This window comes from Argiope bruennichi, chromosome 6, assembly GCF_947563725.1.
Source record: "Argiope bruennichi chromosome 6, qqArgBrue1.1, whole genome shotgun sequence".
In the NCBI taxonomy this organism is placed as follows: domain Eukaryota; kingdom Metazoa; phylum Arthropoda; class Arachnida; order Araneae; family Araneidae; genus Argiope; species Argiope bruennichi.
Genome location: NC_079156.1, coordinates 2,635,696 through 2,656,391, shown reverse-complemented (window position 1 = coordinate 2,656,391; position 20,696 = coordinate 2,635,696).

Below are 20,696 nucleotides of genomic sequence, written 5' to 3'. Positions count from 1 at the left end.
TCGACAAATAATTTATAATTTTTCTTTTTTTTAAATAAATTTTATCTTTATTTCTCCATTATTCATAGAGTTACTATGAATCATTCCAAATCATATATTTCAAAACAATATTATAAATTTAAAATATTTCTATATTTTATCGGTATTTTAAGAGTCTAGTTCCCGCACATGCGCAGAATCTATTAATATTCTTAGCATTGTGCTTTTAAAACCAGATTTATACAATACTTAAAACTTATTGCCGAGTCGTAATGAGAATCTTTAACCCTTCAGAAGCTCTCGAGGTACGCGTCTTGGTGGCTAGATCGGCAGGGTGTGTCATTGTATTTTGCTGTCTTCTGTTCGTACCTCGAGATCGACAAATAATTTATAATTTTTCTTTTTTTTAAATAATTTTTATCTTTATTTCTCCATTATTCATAGAGTTTCTATGAATCATTCCAAATCATATATTTCAAAACAATATTATAAATCTAATATATTTCTATATTTTATCGGAATTTTAAGAGTCAAGTTCCCGCACATGCGCAGAATCTATTAATATTCTTAGCATTGCGCTTTTAAAACCAGATTTACACAATACTTAAAACTTATTGCCGAGTCGTAATGAGAATCTTTGACCCTTCAGAAGCTCTCGAGGTACGAGTCTTGGTGGCTAGATCGGCAGGGTGTGTCATTGTATTTTGCTGGTCTTCTGTTCGAATCTCGAGATCGACAAATAATTTATAATTTTTCTTTTTTTTAAATAAATTTTATCTTTATTTCTCCATTATTCATAGAGTTACTATGAATCATGCCAAATCATATATTTCAAAACAATATTATAAATTTAAAATATTTCTATATTTTATCGGAATTTTAAGAGTCAAGTTCCCGCACATGCGCAGAATCTATTAATATTCTTAGCATTGTGCTTTTAAAACCAGATTTATACAATACTTAAAACTTATTGCCGAGTCGTAATGAGAATCTTTGACCCTTCGGAAGCTCTCGAGGTACGAGTCTTGGTGGCTAGATCGGCAGGGTGTGTCATTGTATTTTGCTGTCTTCTGTTCGTATCTCGAGATCGACAAATAATTTATAATTTTTCTTTTTTTTAAATAATTTTTATTTTTATTTCTCCATTATTCATAGAGTTTCTATGAATCATTCCAAATCATATATTTCAAAAAAAATATTATAAATTTAAAATATTTCTATATTTTATCGGAATTTTAAGAGTGAAGTTCCCGCATATGCGCAGAATCTTTTAATATTCTTAGCATTGTGCTTTTAAAACCAGATTTACACAATACTTAAAACTTAATGCCGAGTCGTAATGAGAATCTTTGACACTTCAGAAGCTCTCGAGGGACGAGTCTTGGTGGCTAGATCGGCAGGGTGTGTCATTGTATTTTGCTGGTCTTCTGTTCGAATCTCGAGATCGAAAAATAATTTATAATTTTTCTTTTTTTTAAATAAATTTTATCTTTATTTCTCCATTATTCATAGAGTTACTATGAATCATTCCAAATCATATATTTCAAAACAATATTATAAATTTAAAATATTTCTATATTTTATCGGTATTTTAAGAGTCTAGTTCCCGCACATGCGCAGAATCTATTAATATTCTTAGCATTGTGCTTTTAAAACCAGATTTATACAATACTTAAAACTTATTGCCGAGTCGTAATGAGAATCTTTGACACTTCAGAAGCTCTCGAAGGACGAGTCTTGGTGGCTAGATCGGCAGGTTGTGTCATTGTATTTTGCTGTCTTCTGTTCGTATCTCGAGATCGACAAATAATTTATAATTTTTCTTTTTTTTAAATAAATTTTATCTTTATTTTTCCATTATTCATAGAGTTACTATGTATCATTCCAAATCATATATTTCAAAACAATATTATAAATTTAAAATATTTCTATATTTTATCGGAATTTTAAGAGTCAAGTTCCCGCACATGCGCAGAATCAATTAATATTCTTAGCTTTGTGCTTTTAAAACCAGATTTACACAATACTTAAAACTTATTGCAGAGTCGTAATGAGAATCTTTGACCCTTCAGAAGGTCTCGAGGTACGCGTCTTGGTGGCTAGATCGGCAGGGTGTGTCATTGTATTTTGCTGTCTTCTGTTCGAATCTCGAGATCGACAAAGATTTTATAATTTTTCTTTTTTTTAAATAAATTTTATCTTTATTTCTCCATTATTCATAGAGTTACTATGAATCATTCCAAATCATATATTTCAAAACAATATTATAAATTTAAAATATTTCTATATTTTATCGGAATTTTAAGAGTCAAGTTCCCGCACATGCGCAGAATCTCTTAATATTCTTAGCATTGTGCTTTTAAGACCAGATTTACACAATACTTAAAACTTATTGCCGAGTCGTAATGAGAATCTTTAACCCTTCAGAAGCTCTCGAGGTACGCGTCTTGGTGGCTAGATCGGCAGGGTGTGTCATTGTATTTTGCTGTCTTCTGTTCGTATCTCGAGATCGACAAATAATTTATAATTTTTCTTTTTTTAAAATAATTTTTATCTTTATTTCTCCATTATTCATAGAGTTTCTATGAATCATTCCAAATCATATATTTCAAAACAATATTATAAATTTAAAATATTTCTATATTTTATCGGAATTTTAAGAGTCTAGTTCCCGCACATGCGCAGAATCTATTAATATTCTTAGCATTGTGCTTTTAAAACCAGATTTATACAATACTTAAAACTTATTGCCGAGTCGTAATGAGAATCTTTGACCCTTCAGAAGCTCTCGAGGTACGAGTCTTGGTGGCTAGATCGGCAGGGTGTGTCATTGTATTTTGCTGTCTTCTGTTCGTATCTCGAGATCGACAAATAATTTATAATTTTTCTTTTTTTTAAATAATTTTTATCTTTATTTCTCCATTATTCATAGAGTTTCTATGAATCATTCCAAATCATATATTTCAAAACAATATTATAAATTTAAAATATTTCTATATTTTATCGGAATTTTAAGAGTGAAGTTCCCGCATATGCGCAGAATCTATTAATATTCTTAGCATTGTGCTTTTAAAACCAGATTTACACAATACTTAAAACTTAATGCCGAGTCGTAATGAGAATCTTTGACACTTCAGAAGCTCTCGAGGGACGAGTCTTGGTGGCTAGATCGGCAGGGTGTGTCATTGTATTTTGCTGGTCTTCTGTTCGAATCTCGAGATCGACAAATAATTTATAATTTTTCTTTTTTTTAAATAAATTTTATCTTTATTTCTCCATTATTCATAGAGTTACTATGAATCATTCCAAATCATATATTTCAAAACAATATTATAAATTTAAAATATTTCTATATTTTATCGGTATTTTAAGAGTCTAGTTCCCGCACATGCGCAGAATCTATTAATATTCTTAGCATTGTGCTTTTAAAACCAGATTTATACAATACTTAAAACTTATTGCCGAGTCGTAATGAGAATCTTTGACCCTTCAGAAGCTCTCGAGGTACGAGTCTTGGTGGCTAGATCGGCAGGGTGTGTCATTGTATTTTGCTGTCTTCTGTTCGTATCTCGAGATCGACAAATAATTTATAATTTTTCTTTTTTTTAAATAATTTTTATCTTTATTTCTCCATTATTCATAGAGTTTCTATGAATCATTCCAAATCATATATTTCAAAAAAAATATTATAAATTTAAAATATTTCTATATTTTATCGGAATTTTAAGAGTGAAGTTCCCGCATATGCGCAGAATCTTTTAATATTCTTAGCATTGTGCTTTTAAAACCAGATTTACACAATACTTAAAACTTAATGCCGAGTCGTAATGAGAATCTTTGACACTTCAGAAGCTCTCGAGGGACGAGTCTTGGTGGCTAGATCGGCAGGGTGTATCATTGTATTTTGCTGGTCTTCTGTTCGAATCTCGAGATCGACAAATAATTTATAATTTTTCTTTTTTTTAAATAAATTTTATCTTTATTTCTCCATTATTCATAGAGTTACTATGAATCATTCCAAATCATATATTTCAAAACAATATTATAAATTTAAAATATTTCTAAATTTTATCGGTATTTTAAGAGTCTAGTTCCCGCACATGCGCAGAATCTATTAATATTCTTAGCATTGTGCTTTTAAAACCAGATTTATACAATACTTAAAACTTATTGCCGAGTCGTAATGAGAATCTTTGACACTTCAGAAGCTCTCGAAGGACGAGTCTTGGTGGCTAGATCGGCAGGGTGTGTCATTGTATTTTGCTGTCTTCTGTTCGTATCTCGAGATCGACAAATAATTTATAATTTTTCTTTTTTTTAAATAAATTTTATCTTTATTTTTCCATTATTCATAGAGTTACTATGTATCATTCCAAATCATATATTTCAAAACAATATTATAAATTTAAAATATTTCTATATTTTATCGGAATTTTAAGAGTCAATTTCCCGCACATGCGCAGAATCAATTAATATTCTTAGCTTTGTGCTTTTAAAACCAGATTTACACAATACTTAAAACTTATTGCAGAGTCGTAATGAGAATCTTTGACCCTTCAGAAGGTCTCGAGGTACGCGTCTTGGTGGCTAGATCGGCAGGGTGTGTCATTGTATTTTGCTGTCTTCTGTTCGAATCTCGAGATCGACAAAGATTTTATAATTTTTCTTTTTTTTAAATAAATTTTATCTTTATTTCTCCATTATTCATAGAGTTACTATGAATCATTCCAAATCATATATTTCAAAACAATATTATAAATTTAAAATATTTCTATATTTTATCGGAATTTTAAGAGTCAAGTTCCCGCACATGCGCAGAATCTCTTAATATTCTTAGCATTGTGCTTTTAAGACGAGATTTACACAATACTTAAAACTTATTGCCGAGTCGTAATGAGAATCTTTAACCCTTCAGAAGCTCTCGAGGTACGCGTCTTGGTGGCTAGATCGGCAGGGTGTGTCATTGTATTTTGCTGTCTTCTGTTCGTATCTCGTGATCGACAAATAATTTATAATTTTTCTTTTTTTAAAATAATTTTTATCTTTATTTCTCCATTATTCATGGAGTTTCTATGAATCATTCCAAATCATATATTTCAAAACAATATTATAAATTTAAAATATTTCTATATTTTATCGGAATTTTAAGAGTCTAGTTCCCGCACATGCGCAGAATCTATTAATATTCTTAGCATTGTGCTTTTAAAACCAGATTTATACAATACTTAAAACTTATTGCCGAGTCGTAATGAGAATCTTTGACCCTTCAGAAGCTCTCGAGGTACGAGTCTTGGTGGCTAGATCGGCAGGGTGTGTCATTGTATTTTGCTGTCTTCTGTTCGTATCTCGAGATCGACAAATAATTTATAATTTTTCTTTTTTTTAAATAATTTTTATCTTTATTTCTCCATTATTCATAGAGTTTCTATGAATCATTCCAAATCATATATTTCAAAACAATATTATAAATTTAAAATATTTCTATATTTTATCGGAATTTTAAGAGTCAAGTTCCCGCACATGCGCAGAATCAATTAATATTCTTAGCTTTGTGCTTTTAAAACCAGATTTACACAATACTTAAAACTTATTGCAGAGTCGTAATGAGAATCTTTGACCCTTCAGAAGGTCTCGAGGTACGCGTCTTGGTGGCTAGATCGGCAGGGTGTGTCATTGTATTTTGCTGTCTTCTGTTCGAATCTCGAGATCGACAAAGATTTTATAATTTTTCTTTTTTTTAAATAAATTTTATCTTTATTTCTCCATTATTCATAGAGTTACTATGAATCATTCCAAATCATATATTTCAAAACAATATTATAAATTTAAAATATTTCTATATTTTATCGGAATTTTAAGAGTCAAGTTCCCGCACATGCGCAGAATCTCTTAATATTCTTAGCATTGTGCTTTTAAGACCAGATTTACACAATACTTAAAACTTATTGCCGAGTCGTAATGAGAATCTTTAACCCTTCAGAAGCTCTCGAGGTACGCGTCTTGGTGGCTAGATCGGCAGGGTGTGTCATTGTATTTTGCTGTCTTCTGTTCGAATCTCGAGATCGACAAAGATTTTATAATTTTTCTTTTTTTTAAATAAATTTTATCTTTATTTCGCCATTATTCATAGAGTTACTATTAATCATTCCAAATCATATATTTCAAAACAATATTATAAATTTAAATATTTCTATATTTTATCGGAATTTTAAGAGTCAAGTTCCCGCACATGCGCAGAATCTATTAATATTCTTAGCATTATGCTTTTAAAACCAGATTTACACAATACTTAAAACTTATTGCAGAGTCGTAATGAGAATCTTTGACCCTTCAGAAGGTCTCGAGGTACGCGTCTTGGTGGCTAGATCGGCAGGGTGTGTCATTGTATTTTGCTGTCTTCTGTTCGAATCTCGAGATCGACAAAGATTTTATAATTTTTCTTTTTTTTAAATAAATTTTATCTTTATTTCTCCATTATTCATAGAGTTACTATGAATCATTCCAAATCATATATTTCAAAACAATATTATAAATTTAAAATATTTCTATATTTTATCGGAATTTTAAGAGTCAAGTTCCCGCACATGCGCAGAATCTCTTAATATTCTTAGCATTGTGCTTTTAAGACCAGATTTACACAATACTTAAAACTTATTGCCGAGTCGTAATGAGAATCTTTAACCCTTCAGAAGCTCTCGAGGTACGCGTCTTGGTGGCTAGATCGGCAGGGTGTGTCATTGTATTTTGCTGTCTTCTGTTCGTATCTCGAGATCGACAAATAATTTATAATTTTTCTTTTTTTAAAATAATTTTTATCTTTATTTCTCCATTATTCATAGAGTTTCTATGAATCATTCCAAATCATATATTTCAAAACAATATTATAAATTTAAAATATTTCTATATTTTATCGGAATTTTAAGAGTCTAGTTCCCGCACATGCGCAGAATCTATTAATATTCTTAGCATTGTGCTTTTAAAACCAGATTTATACAATACTTAAAACTTATTGCCGAGTCGTAATGAGAATCTTTGACACTTCAGAAGCTCTCGAGGGACGAGTCTTGGTGGCTAGATCGGCAGGGTGTGTCATTGTATTTTGCTGGTCTTCTGTTCGAATCTCGAGATCGACAAATAATTTATAATTTTTCTTTTTTTTAAATAAATTTTATCTTTATTTCTCCATTATTCATAGAGTTACTATGAATCATTCCAAATCATATATTTCAAAACAATATTATAAATTTAAAATATTTCTATATTTTATCAGTATTTTAAGAGTCTAGTTCCCGCACATGCGCAGGATCTATTAATATTCTTAGCATTGTGCTTTTAAAACCAGATTTATACAATACTTAAAACTTATTGCCGAGTCGTAATGAGAATCTTTGACACTTCAGAAGCTCTCGAAGGACGAGTCTTGGTGGCTAGATCGGCAGGTTGTGTCATTGTATTTTGCTGTCTTCTGTTCGTATCTCGTGATCGACAAATAATTTATAATTTTTCTTTTTTTAAAATAATTTTTATCTTTATTTCTCCATTATTCATGGAGTTTCTATGAATCATTCCAAATCATATATTTCAAAACAATATTATAAATTTAAAATATTTCTATATTTTATCGGAATTTTAAGAGTCTAGTTCCCGCACATGCGCAGAATCTATTAATATTCTTAGCATTGTGCTTTTAAAACCAGATTTATACAATACTTAAAACTTATTGCCGAGTCGTAATGAGAATCTTTGACCCTTCAGAAGCTCTCGAGGTACGAGTCTTGGTGGCTAGATCGGCAGGGTGTGTCATTGTATTTTGCTGTCTTCTGTTCGTATCTCGAGATCGACAAATAATTTATAATTTTTCTTTTTTTTAAATAATTTTTATCTTTATTTCTCCATTATTCATAGAGTTTCTATGAATCATTCCAAATCATATATTTCAAAACAATATTATAAATTTAAAATATTTCTATATTTTATCGGAATTTTAAGAGTCAAGTTTCCGCATATGCGCAGAATCAATTAATATTCTTAGCTTTGTGCTTTTAAAACCAGATTTACACAATACTTAAAACTTATTGCAGAGTCGTAATGAGAAACTTTGACCCTTCAGAAGGTCTCGATATACGCGTCTTGGTGGCTAGATCGGCAGGGTGTGTCATTGTATTTTGCTGTCTTCTGTTCGAATCTCGAGATCGACAAAGATTTTATAATTTTTCTTTTTTTTAAATAAATTTTATCTTTATTTCTCCATTATTCATAGAGTTACTATGAATCATTCCAAATCATATATTTCAAAACAATATTATAAATTTAAAATATTTCTATATTTTATCGGAATTTTAAGAGTCAAGTTCCCGCACATGCGCAGAATCTCTTAATATTCTTAGCATTGTGCTTTTAAGACCAGATTTACACAATACTTAAAACTTATTGCCGAGTCGTAATGAGAATCTTTAACCCTTCAGAAGCTCTCGAGGTACGCGTCTTGGTGGCTAGATCGGCAGGGTGTGTCATTGTATTTTGCTGTCTTCTGTTCGTATCTCGAGATCGACAAATAATTTATAATTTTTCTTTTTTTAAAATAATTTTTATCTTTATTTCTCCATTATTCATAGAGTTTCTATGAATCATTCCAAATCATATATTTCAAAACAATATTATAAATTTAAAATATTTCTATATTTTATCGGAATTTTAAGAGTCTAGTTCCCGCACATGCGCAGAATCTATTAATATTCTTAGCATTGTGCTTTTAAAACCAGATTTATACAATACTTAAAACTTATTGCCGAGTCGTAATGAGAATCTTTGACCCTTCAGAAGCTCTCGAGGGACGAGTCTTGGTGGCTAGATCGGCAGGGTGTGTCATTGTATTTTGCTGGTCTTCTGTTCGAATCTCGAGATCGACAAATAATTTATAATTTTTCTTTTTTTTAAATAAATTTTATCTTTATTTCTCCATTATTCATAGAGTTTCTATGAATCATTCCAAATCATATATTTCAAAACAATATTATAAATTTAAAATATTTCTATATTTTATCGGAATTTTAAGAGTGAAGTTCCCGCATATGCGCAGAATCTATTAATATTCTTAGCATTGTGCTTTTAAAACCAGATTTACACAATACTTAAATTTTATTGCCGAGTCGTAATGAGGATCTTTGACACTTCAGAAGCTCTCGAGGTACGCGTCTTGGTGGCTAGATCGGCAGTGTGTGTCATTGTATTTTACTGGTCTTCTGTTCGAATCTCGAGATCGACAAATATTTTATAATTTTTCTTTTTTTTAAATAAATTTTATCTTTATTTCTCCATTATTCATAGAGTTACTATGAATCATTCCAAATCATATATTTCAAAACAATATTATAAATTTAAAATATTTCTATATTTTATCGGAATTTTAAGAGTCTAGTTCCCGCACATGCGCAGAATCTATTAATATTCTTAGCATTGTGCTTTTAAAACCAGATTTATACAATTCTTAAAACTTATTGCCGAGTCGTAATGAGAATCTTTGACCCTTCAGAAGCTCTCGAGGTACGAGTCTTGGTGGCTAGATCGGCAGGGTGTGTCATTGTATTTTGCTGTCTTCTGTTCGTATCTCGAGATCGACAAATAATTTATAATTTTTCTTTTTTTTAAATAATTTTTATCTTTATTTCTCCATTATTCATAGAGTTTCTATGAATCATTCCAAATCATATATTTCAAAAAAAATATTATAAATTTAAAATATTTCTATATTTTATCGGAATTTTAAGAGTTTAGTTCCCGCACATGCGCAGAATCTATTAATATTCTTAGCATTGTGCTTTTAAAACCAGATTTATACAATACTTAAAACTTATTGCCGAGTCGTAATGAGAATCTTTGACCCTTCAGAAGCTCTCGAGGTACGAGTCTTGGTGGCTAGATCGGCAGGGTGTGTCATTGTATTTTGCTGTCTTCTGTTCGTATCTCGAGATCGACAAATAATTTATAATTTTTCTTTTTTTTAAATAATTTTTATCTTTATTTCTCCATTATTCATAGAGTTTCTATGAATCATTCCAAATCATATATTTCAAAACAATATTATAAATTTAAAATATTTCTATATTTTATCGGAATTTTAAGAGTCAAGTTCCCGCACATGCGCAGAATCAATTAATATTCTTAGCTTTGTGCTTTTAAAACCAGATTTACACAATACTTAAAACTTATTGCAGAGTCGTAATGAGAATCTTTGACCCTTCAGAAGGTCTCGAGGTACGCGTCTTGGTGGCTAGATCGGCAGGGTGTGTCATTGTATTTTGCTGTCTTCTGTTCGAATCTCGAGATCGACAAAGATTTTATAATTTTTCTTTTTTTTAAATAAATTTTATCTTTATTTCTCCATTATTCATAGAGTTACTATGAATCATTCCAAATCATATATTTCAAAACAATATTATAAATTTAAAATATTTCTATATTTTATCGGAATTTTAAGAGTCAAGTTCCCGCACATGCGCAGAATCTCTTAATATTCTTAGCATTGTGCTTTTAAGACCAGATTTACACAATACTTAAAACTTATTGCCGAGTCGTAATGAGAATCTTTAACCCTTCAGAAGCTCTCGAGGTACGCGTCTTGGTGGCTAGATCGGCAGGGTGTGTCATTGTATTTTGCTGTCTTCTGTTCGTATCTCGAGATCGACAAATAATTTATAATTTTTCTTTTTTTAAAATAATTTTTATCTTTATTTCTCCATTATTCATAGAGTTTCTATGAATCATTCCAAATCATATATTTCAAAACAATATTATAAATTTAAAATATTTCTATATTTTATCGGAATTTTAAGAGTCTAGTTCCCGCACATGCGCAGAATCTATTAATATTCTTAGCATTGTGCTTTTAAAACCAGATTTATACAATACTTAAAACTTATTGCCGAGTCGTAATGAGAATCTTTGACCCTTCAGAAGCTCTCGAGGTACGAGTCTTGGTGGCTAGATCGGCAGGGTGTGTCATTGTATTTTGCTGTCTTCTGTTCGTATCTCGAGATCGACAAATAATTTATAATTTTTCTTTTTTTTAAATAATTTTTATCTTTATTTCTCCATTATTCATAGAGTTTCTATGAATCATTCCAAATCATATATTTCAAAACAATATTATAAATTTAAAATATTTCTATATTTTATCGGAATTTTAAGAGTCAAGTTCCCGCACATGCGCAGAATCTCTTAATATTCTTAGCATTGTGCTTTTAAGACCAGATTTACACAATACTTAAAACTTATTGCCGAGTCGTAATGAGAATCTTTAACCCTTCAGAAGCTCTCGAGGTACGCGTCTTGGTGGCTAGATCGGCAGGGTGTGTCATTGTATTTTGCTGTCTTCTGTTCGTATCTCGAGATCGACAAATAATTTATAATTTTTTTTTTTTTTAAATAATTTTTATCTTTATTTCTCCATTATTCATAGAGTTTCTATGAATCATTCCAAATCATATATTTCAAAACAATATTATAAATTTAAAATATTTCTATATTTTATCGGAATTTTAAGAGTCTAGTTCCCGCACATGCGCAGAATCTATTAATATTCTTAGCATTGTGCTTTTAAAACCAGATTTATACAATACTTAAAACTTATTGCCGAGTCGTAATGAGAATCTTTGACCCTTCAGAAGCTCTCGAGGTACGAGTCTTGGTGGCTAGATCGGCAGGGTGTGTCATTGTATTTTGCTGTCTTCTGTTCGTATCTCGAGATCGACAAATAATTTATAATTTTTCTTTTTTTTAAATAATTTTTATCTTTATTTCTCCATTATTCATAGAGTTTCTATGAATCATTCCAAATCATATATTTCAAAACAATATTATAAATTTAAAATATTTCTATATTTTATCGGAATTTTAAGAGTGAAGTTCCCGCATATGCGCAGAATCTATTAATATTCTTAGCATTGTGCTTTTAAAACCAGATTTACACAATACTTAAAACTTAATGCCGAGTCGTAATGAGAATCTTTGACACTTCAGAAGCTCTCGATGGACGAGTCTTGGTGGCTAGATCGGCAGGGTGTGCCATTGTATTTTGCTGGTCTTCTGTTCGAATCTCGAGATCGACAAATAATTTATAATTTTTCTTTTTTTTAAATAAATTTTATCTTTATTTCTCCATTATTCATAGAGTTACTATGAATCATTCCAAATCATATATTTCAAAACAATATTATAAATTTAAAATATTTCTATATTTTATCGGAATTTTAAGAGTGAAGTTCCCGCATATGCGCAGAATCTATTAATATTCTTAGCATTGTGCTTTTAAAACCAGATTTACACAATACTTAAAACTTAATGCCGAGTCGTAATGAGAATCTTTGACACTTCAGAAGCTCTCGATGGACGAGTCTTGGTGGCTAGATCGGCAGGGTGTGCCATTGTATTTTGCTGGTCTTCTGTTCGAATCTCGAGATCGACAAATAATTTATAATTTTTCTTTTTTTTAAATAAATTTTATCTTTATTTCTCCATTATTCATAGAGTTACTATGAATCATTCCAAATCATATATTTCAAAACAATATTATAAATTTAAAATATTTCTATATTTTATCGGAATTTTAAGAGTCAAGTTCCCGCACATGCGCAGAATCTATTAATATTCTTAGCATTGTGCTTTTAAAACCAGATTTATACAATACTTAAAACTTATTGTCGAGTCGTAATGAGAATCTTTGACACTTCAGAAGCTCTCGAAGGACGAGTCTTGGTGGCTAGATCGGCAGGGTGTGTCATTGTATTTTGCTGTCTTCTGTTCGTATCTCGAGATCGACAAATAATTTATAATTTTTCTTTTTTTTAAATAATTTTTATCTTTATTTCTCCATTATTCATAGAGTTACTATGAATCATTCCAAATCATATATTTCAAAACAATATTATAAATTTAAAATATTTCTATATTTTATCGGAATTTTAAGAGTCAAGTTCCCGCACATGCGCAGAATCTCTTAATATTCTTAGCATTGTGCTTTTAAGACCAGATTTACACAATACTTAAAACTTATTGCCGAGTCGTAATGAGAATCTTTAACCCTTCAGAAGCTCTCGAGGTACGCGTCTTGGTGGCTAGATCGGCAGGGTGTGTCATTGTATTTTGCTGTCTTCTGTTCGTATCTCGAGATCGACAAATAATTTATAATTTTTCTTTTTTTAAAATAATTTTTATCTTTATTTCTCCATTATTCATAGAGTTTCTATGAATCATTCCAAATCATATATTTCAAAACAATATTATAAATTTAAAATATTTCTATATTTTATCGGAATTTTAAGAGTCTAGTTCCCGCACATGCGCAGAATCTATTAATATTCTTAGCATTGTGCTTTTAAAACCAGATTTATACAATACTTAAAACTTATTGCCGAGTCGTAATGAGAATCTTTGACCCTTCAGAAGCTCTCGAGGGACGAGTCTTGGTGGCTAGATCGGCAGGGTGTGTCATTGTATTTTGCTGGTCTTCTGTTCGAATCTCGAGATCGACAAATAATTTATAATTTTTCTTTTTTTTAAATAAATTTTATCTTTATTTCTCCATTATTCATAGAGTTTCTATGAATCATTCCAAATCATATATTTCAAAACAATATTATAAATTTAAAATATTTCTATATTTTATCGGAATTTTAAGAGTGAAGTTCCCGCATATGCGCAGAATCTATTAATATTCTTAGCATTGTGCTTTTAAAACCAGATTTACACAATACTTAAATTTTATTGCCGAGTCGTAATGAGGATCTTTGACACTTCAGAAGCTCTCGAGGTACGCGTCTTGGTGGCTAGATCGGCAGTGTGTGTCATTGTATTTTACTGGTCTTCTGTTCGAATCTCGAGATCGACAAATATTTTATAATTTTTCTTTTTTTTAAATAAATTTTATCTTTATTTCTCCATTATTCATAGAGTTACTATGAATCATTCCAAATCATATATTTCAAAACAATATTATAAATTTAAAATATTTCTATATTTTATCGGAATTTTAAGAGTCTAGTTCCCGCACATGCGCAGAATCTATTAATATTCTTAGCATTGTGCTTTTAAAACCAGATTTATACAATACTTAAAACTTATTGCCGAGTCGTAATGAGAATCTTTGACCCTTCAGAAGCTCTCGAGGTACGAGTCTTGGTGGCTAGATCGGCAGGGTGTGTCATTGTATTTTGCTGTCTTCTGTTCGTATCTCGAGATCGACAAATAATTTATAATTTTTCTTTTTTTTAAATAATTTTTATCTTTATTTCTCCATTATTCATAGAGTTTCTATGAATCATTCCAAATCATATATTTCAAAAAAAATATTATAAATTTAAAATATTTCTATATTTTATCGGAATTTTAAGAGTCTAGTTCCCGCACATGCGCAGAATCTATTAATATTCTTAGCATTGTGCTTTTAAAACCAGATTTATACAATACTTAAAACTTATTGCCGAGTCGTAATGAGAATCTTTGACCCTTCAGAAGCTCTCGAGGTACGAGTCTTGGTGGCTAGATCGGCAGGGTGTGTCATTGTATTTTGCTGTCTTCTGTTCGTATCTCGAGATCGACAAATAATTTATAATTTTTCTTTTTTTTAAATAATTTTTATCTTTATTTCTCCATTATTCATAGAGTTTCTATGAATCATTCCAAATCATATATTTCAAAACAATATTATAAATTTAAAATATTTCTATATTTTATCGGAATTTTAAGAGTCAAGTTCCCGCACATGCGCAGAATCAATTAATATTCTTAGCTTTGTGCTTTTAAAACCAGATTTACACAATACTTAAAACTTATTGCAGAGTCGTAATGAGAATCTTTGACCCTTCAGAAGGTCTCGAGGTACGCGTCTTGGTGGCTAGATCGGCAGGGTGTGTCATTGTATTTTGCTGTCTTCTGTTCAAATCTCGAGATCGACAAAGATTTTATAATTTTTCTTTTTTTTAAATAAATTTTATCTTTATTTCTCCATTATTCATAGAGTTACTATGAATCATTCCAAATCATATATTTCAAAACAATATTATAAATTTAAAATATTTCTATATTTTATCGGAATTTTAAGAGTCAAGTTCCCGCACATGCGCAGAATCTCTTAATATTCTTAGCATTGTGCTTTTAAGACCAGATTTACACAATACTTAAAACTTATTGCCGAGTCGTAATGAGAATCTTTAACCCTTCAGAAGCTCTCGAGGTACGCGTCTTGGTGGCTAGATCGGCAGGGTGTGTCATTGTATTTTGCTGTCTTCTGTTCGTATCTCGAGATCGACAAATAATTTATAATTTTTCTTTTTTTAAAATAATTTTTATCTTTATTTCTCCATTATTCATAGAGTTTCTATGAATCATTCCAAATCATATATTTCAAAACAATATTATAAATTTAAAATATTTCTATATTTTATCGGAATTTTAAGAGTCTAGTTCCCGCACATGCGCAGAATCTATTAATATTCTTAGCATTGTGCTTTTAAAACCAGATTTATACAATACTTAAAACTTATTGCCGAGTCGTAATGAGAATCTTTGACCCTTCAGAAGCTCTCGAGGTACGAGTCTTGGTGGCTAGATCGGCAGGGTGTGTCATTGTATTTTGCTGTCTTCTGTTCGTATCTCGAGATCGACAAATAATTTATAATTTTTCTTTTTTTTAAATAATTTTTTTCTTTATTTCTCCATTATTCATAGAGTTTCTATGAATCATTCCAAATCATATATTTCAAAACAATATTATAAATTTAAAATATTTCTATATTTTATCGGAATTTTAAGAGTGAAGTTCCCGCATATGCGCAGAATCTATTAATATTCTTAGCATTGTGCTTTTAAAACCAGATTTACACAATACTTAAAACTTAATGCCGAGTCGTAATGAGAATCTTTGACACTTCAGAAGCTCTCGATGGACGAGTCTTGGTGGCTAGATCGGCAGGGTGTGTCATTGTATTTTGCTGGTCTTCTGTTCGAATCTCGAGATCGACAAATAATTTATAATTTTTCTTTTTTTTAAATAAATTTTATCTTTATTTCTCCATTATTCATAGAGTTACTATGAATCATTCCAAATCATATATTTCAAAACAATATTATAAATTTAAAATATTTCTATATTTTATCGGAATTTTAAGAGTCTAGTTCCCGCACATGCGCAGAATCTATTAATATTCTTAGCATTGTGCTTTTAAAACCAGATTTATACAATACTTAAAACTTATTGTCGAGTCGTAATGAGAATCTTTGACACTTCAGAAGCTCTCGAAGGACGAGTCTTGGTGGCTAGATCGGCAGGGTGTGTCATTGTATTTTGCTGTCTTCTGTTCGTATCTCGAGATCGACAAATAATTTATAATTTTTCTTTTTTTTAAATAATTTTTATCTTTATTTCTCCAATATTCATAGAGTTTCTATGAATCATTCCAAATCATATATTTCAAAACAATATTATAAATTTAAAATATTTCTATATTTTATCGGAATTTTAAGAGTGAAGTTCCCGCATATGCGCAGAATCTATTAATATTCTTAGCATTGTGCTTTTAAAACCAGATTTATACAATACTTAAAACTTATTGTCGAGTCGTAATGAGAATCTTTGACACTTCAGAAGCTCGCGAGGGACGAGTCTTGGTGGCTAGATCGGCAGGGTGTGTCATTGTATTTTGCTGGTCTTCTGTTCGAATCTCGAGATCGACAAATAATTTATAATTTTTCTTTTTTTTAAATAAATTTTATCTTTATTTCTCCATTATTCATAGAGTTACTATGAATCATTCCAAATCATATATTTCAAAACAATATTATAAATTTAAAATATTTCTATATTTTATCGGAATTTTAAGAGTCAAGTTCCCGCACATGCGCAGAATCTATTAATATTCTTAGCATTGTGCTTTTAAAACCAGATTTATACAATACTTAAAACTTATTGCCGAGTCGTAATGAGAATCTTTGACACTTCAGAAGCTCTCGAAGGACGAGTCTTGGTGGCTAGATCGGCAGGGTGTGTCATTGTATTTTGCTGTCTTCTGTTCGTATCTCGAGATCGACAAATAATTTATAATTTTTCTTTTTTTTAAATAATTTTTATCTTTATTTCTCCAATATTCATAGAGTTTCTATGAATCATTCCAAATCATATATTTCAAAACAATATTATAAATTTAAAATATTTCTATATTTTATCGGAATTTTAAGAGTGAAGTTCCCGCATATGCGCAGAATCTATTAATATTCTTAGCATTGTGCTTTTAAAACCAGATTTACACAATACTTAAATTTTATTGCCGAGTCGTAATGAGGATCTTTGACACTTCAGAAGCTCTCGAGGTACGCGTCTTGGTGGCTAGATCGGCAGTGTGTGTCATTGTATTTTACTGGTCTTCTGTTCGAATCTCGAGATCGACAAATATTTTATAATTTTTCTTTTTTTAAATAAATTTTATCTTTATTTCTCCATTATTCATAGAGTTACTATGAATCATTCCAAATCATATATATCAAAACAATATTATAAATTTAAAATATTTCTATATTTTATCGGAATTTTAAGAGTCTAGTTCCCGCACATGCGCAGAATCTATTAATATTCTTAGCATTGTGCTTTTAAAACCAGATTTATACAATACTTAAAACTTATTGCCGAGTCGTAATGAGAATCTTTGACCCTTCAGAAGCTCTCGAGGTACGAGTCTTGGTGGCTAGATCGGCAGGGTGTGTCATTGTATTTTGCTGTCTTCTGTTCGTATCTCGAGATCGACAAATAATTTATAATTTTTCTTTTTTTTAAATAATTTTTATCTTTATTTCTCCATTATTCATAGAGTTTCTATGAATCATTCCAAATCATATATTTCAAAAAAAATATTATAAATTTAAAATATTTCTATATTTTATCGGAATTTTAAGAGTGAAGTTCCCGCATATGCGCAGAATCTTTTAATATTCTTAGCATTGTGCTTTTAAAACCAGATTTACACAATACTTAAAACTTAATGCCGAGTCGTAATGAGAATCTTTGACACTTCAGAAGCTCTCGAGGGACGAGTCTTGGTGGCTAGATCGGCAGGGTGTGTCATTGTATTTTGCTGGTCTTCTGTTCGAATCTCGAGATCGACAAATAATTTATAATTTTTCTTTTTTTTAAATAAATTTTATCTTTATTTCTCCATTATTCATAGAGTTACTATGAATCATTCCAAATCATATATTTCAAAACAATATTATAAATTTAAAATATTTCTATATTTTATCGGTATTTTAAGAGTCTAGTTCCCGCACATGCGCAGAATCTATTAATATTCTTAGCATTGTGCTTTTAAAACCAGATTTATACAGTACTTAAAACTTATTGCCGAGTCGTAATGAGAATCTTTGACACTTCAGAAGCTCTCGAAGGACGAGTCTTGGTGGCTAGATCGGCAGGGTGTGTCATTGTATTTTGCTGTCTTCTGTTCGTATCTCGAGATCGACAAATAATTTATAATTTTTCTTTTTTTTAAATAATTTTTATCTTTATTTCTCCAATATTCATAGAGTTACTATGAATCATTCCAAATCATATATTTCAAAACAATATTATAAATCTAATATATTTCTATATTTTATCGGAATTTTAAGAGTCAAGTTCCCGCACATGCGCAGAATCTATTAATATTCTTAGCATTGCGCTTTTAAAACAAGATTTACACAATACTTAAAACTTATTGCCGAGTCGTAATGAGAATCTTTGACCCTTCAGAAGCTCTCGAGGTACGAGTCTTGGTGGCTAGATCGGCAGGGTGTGTCATTGTATTTTGCTGGTCTTCTAATCGAATCTCGAGATCGACAAATAATTTATAATTTTTCTTTTTTTTAAATAATTTTTATCTTTATTTCTCTAATATTCATAGGGTTTCTATGAATCATTCCAAATCATATATTTCAAAACAATATTATAAATTTAAAATATTTGTATATTTTATCGGAATTTTAAGAGTCAAGTTCCCGCACATGCGCAGAATCTCTTAATATTCTTAGCATTGCGCTTTTAAAACCAGATTTACACAATACTTAAAACTTATTGCCGAGTCGTAATGAGAATCTTTGACCCTTCAGAAGCTCTCGAGGTACGAGTCTTGGTGGCTAGATCGGCAGGGTGTGTCATTGTATTTTGCTGGTCTTCTGTTCGAATCTCGAGATCGACAAATAAATTATAATTTTTCTTTTTTTTAAATAATTTTTATCTTTATTTCTCCAATATTCATAGAGTTTCTATGAATCATTCCAAATCATATATTTCAAAACAATATTATAAATTTAAAATATTTCTATATTTTATCGGAATTTTAAGAGTCTAGTTCCCGCACATGCGCAGAATCTATTAATATTCTTAGCATTGTGCTTTTAAAACCAGATTTATACAATACTTAAAACTTATTGCCGAGTCGTAATGAGAATCTTTGACCCTTCAGAAGCTCTCGAGGTACGAGTCTTGGTGGCTAGATCGGCAGGGTGTGTCATTGTATTTTGCTGTCTTCTGTTCGTATCTCGAGATCGACAAATAATTTATAATTTTTCTTTTTTTTAAATAATTTTTATCTTTATTTCTCCATTATTCATAGAGTTTCTAAGAATCATTCCAAATCATATATTTCAAAACAATATTATAAATTTAAAATATTTCTATATTTTATCGGAATTTTAAGAGTGAAGTTCCCGCATATGCGCAGAATCTTTTAATATTCTTAGCATTGTGCTTTTAAAACCAGATTTACACAATACTTAAAACTTAAGGCCGAGTCGTAATGAGAATCTTTGACACTTCAGAAGCTCTCGAAGGACGAGTCTTGGTGGCTAGATCGGCAGGGTGTGTCATTGTATTTTGCTGTCTTCTGTTCGTATCTCGAGATCGACAAATAATTTATAATTTTTCTTTTTTTTAAATAATTTTTATCTTTATTTCTCCAATATTCATAGAGTTACTATGAATCATTCCAAATCATATATTTCAAAACAATATTATAAATCTAATATATTTCTATATTTTATCGGAATTTTAAGAGTCAAGTTCCCGCACATGCGCAGAATCTATTAATATTCTTAGCATTGCGCTTTTAAAACCAGATTTACACAATACTTAAAACTTATTGCCGAGTCGTAATGAGAATCTTTGACCCTTCAGAAGCTCTCGAGGTACGAGTCTTGGTGGCTAGATCGGCAGGGTGTGTCTTTGTATTTTGCTGGTCTTCTGTTCGAATCTCGAGATCGACAAATAATTTATAATTTTTCTTTTTTTTAAATAATTTTTATCTTTATTTCTCCAATATTCATAGAGTTTCTATGAATCATTCCAAATCATATATTTCAAAACAATATTATAAATTTAAAATATTTCTATATTTTATCGGAATTTTAAGAGTCTAGTTCCCGCACATGCGCAGAATCTATTAATATTCTTAGCATTGTGCTTTTAAAACCAGATTTATACAATACTTAAAACTTATTGCCGAGTCGTAATGAGAATCTTTGACACTTCAGAAGCTCTCGAAGGACGAGTCTTGGTGGCTAGATCGGCAGGGTGTGTCATTGTATTTTGCTGGTCTTCTGTTCGAATCTCGAGATCGACAAATAATTTATAATTTTTCTTTTTTTTTAAATAAATTTTATCTTTATTTCTCCATTATTCATAGAGTTACTATGAATCA